Raw genomic sequence first — 2,046 nt, 5'->3', positions numbered from 1 at the left:
ATCGATTGAATTTGGCATATCCATATTGTTTTGATGAATTCAATCGATTGGGTATCACAACCAATCGATTGAATTGTGAGACCTCAGGTTGTTTTGAAGCATTCAATCGATTGGGTAGTATAAACAACTGATTGAATTATAAAAAACTCACATTTTAGTCATCGTTCAATCGATTGGGTAATATGACCAATCGATTGATTTTTGCGAAAACCATGCTGCCTTGAAATTTTCAATTGATTGTTTTGTGATAACAACCTGTAGTCCAATCGATTGAGTTATGGAAACCTGAAATTCAATCGATTGTTTTGATAATCCAATCGATTGATTTTCAGGGAAACACGATTTTATGGTTCATCACGAACGTCACGGATCAAATATAATCTTTTAATCGATTAGAATAACCAAAAAGTTTATTAGGATCAATGGAAGATTTAATTCGTTATTATTTTTATTCTTGATTGTTAATAAACATGATAGATTTATGATAAAATAATTATTTATAAAATAAAAATAGTTTTTATGATTAAATAAAATATACAGGGTTAATTTGTAATTAAAATTAAAAAAAGACTATTTAGCAGTTATTAAAAAAACTTAAAAAACATGTTTTGTTCTGGGACCATTTAATGGTCCAAACGTTCTGGGACCATCGAATCCAGTGCCATGTTAGCTATTTTCATTTGATGTTTGGTTAATTTTGACTTTTGACGAATAGAATAAATCATTCAAGATTATACATTAGTTTTCTTTCTTTCATAGTCAGATTTATCAATATTTAAATCTTTTAGGCTCAATTTTAATAGTTTAGTCTTTTAATTTCTCATACTTGAACATTTAAAAGATAATTATATTTTATTTTTTATTACAAAAAACTTGCCGAACAATTAGAGTGATTGACTATATATTTTAATTTGAAATTTTGAAAATGTACACTACAACATTTTAGGTTTGTGAGTACGATTTTTTTGGCCACGGTAAAAAACTGTAACTATAGAAAGTCTATGGTTACGATTTTTTACAATGACAAAAAAAAGTTATGGTCATAATTTTTTTAAAAAAGGTGATCATAGAGTACCTATGATCACGGTTTTTAATAAAAGAGTGGCCTAAAAGGGTCTATGATCACGGTTTACGGGGGTGACCTAAAGGAGTCTATAATCACAGTTTTTTAGAGTGACCAAAAAGGGTGATCTAAAGGGGTCTATGGTCACGATTTTTTGGGGTGATCTAAAGTGGTCTATGGCCACGATTTTGAGGAGTGACCTTAAATGTAGTCTATGGTCACGGTTTTTCAAAAAAGGGTGACCTAAAAGGGTCTATGGTCACAGTTTTAGGGGGTGACCTAAAGGGATCTATGGTCACGGTTTTAAGGGGTGCCTAAAAAAGTCTATGGTCACGATTTTACGAAAGGGTGGCCTAAAGGGGTCTATAGTCACGGTTTTGGGGGGTAACATGGTTTATGGTTACGGTTTTAGGGGGTGACCTAAAGGGTTCTATGGTCAGGGTTTTAGGAGTGACCTAAAAGAATCTATGGTTACGGTTTTACGAAAGGGTGACCCAAAGGGGTCTATGGTCACGATTTTTTGGAGTGACTAAAGGGGTCTATGGTCACGGTTTTGGGGGTGACCTTAAATGGTCTATGGTCACGATTTTTCAAAAAAAGGTGACCTAAAAGAGTCTACGGTCACGGCTTTAGAGAGTGACATAAAGGTATCTATGGTCACGACGCCGTATCGCTTAGAGAACATTCAGAAAGCATGCGAGTGCACCCCAGCCCCAGAGCCTCCTTTCTCTCTTCTCCTTCCTTCTCCCCAGTCCCCAAAGAAAAAGGAGGCCCTAGCCTTTACCACCGCCGCATCCGTCGCGCTCAACCCTAGCCTCTATTGTCACTGTCATTCTTCTCACTGCTGCCGTCCCTATGGTTTGGTTGTCTCTGTACTGTCCAATTGGTCGCCTCCAGCTCCTCTGTACACTCTCGAATCACAAGCTTCTCTGCGTCGTTCGTCACACATCGTGGGTCGTCATACTCGTCTCCCGTCGTTCGTC

Source organism: Arachis ipaensis, chromosome B02 (genome assembly GCF_000816755.2).
Source record: "Arachis ipaensis cultivar K30076 chromosome B02, Araip1.1, whole genome shotgun sequence".
NCBI classification, from domain to species: domain Eukaryota; kingdom Viridiplantae; phylum Streptophyta; class Magnoliopsida; order Fabales; family Fabaceae; genus Arachis; species Arachis ipaensis.
Note: the sequence above shows the minus strand (reverse complement) of the source record.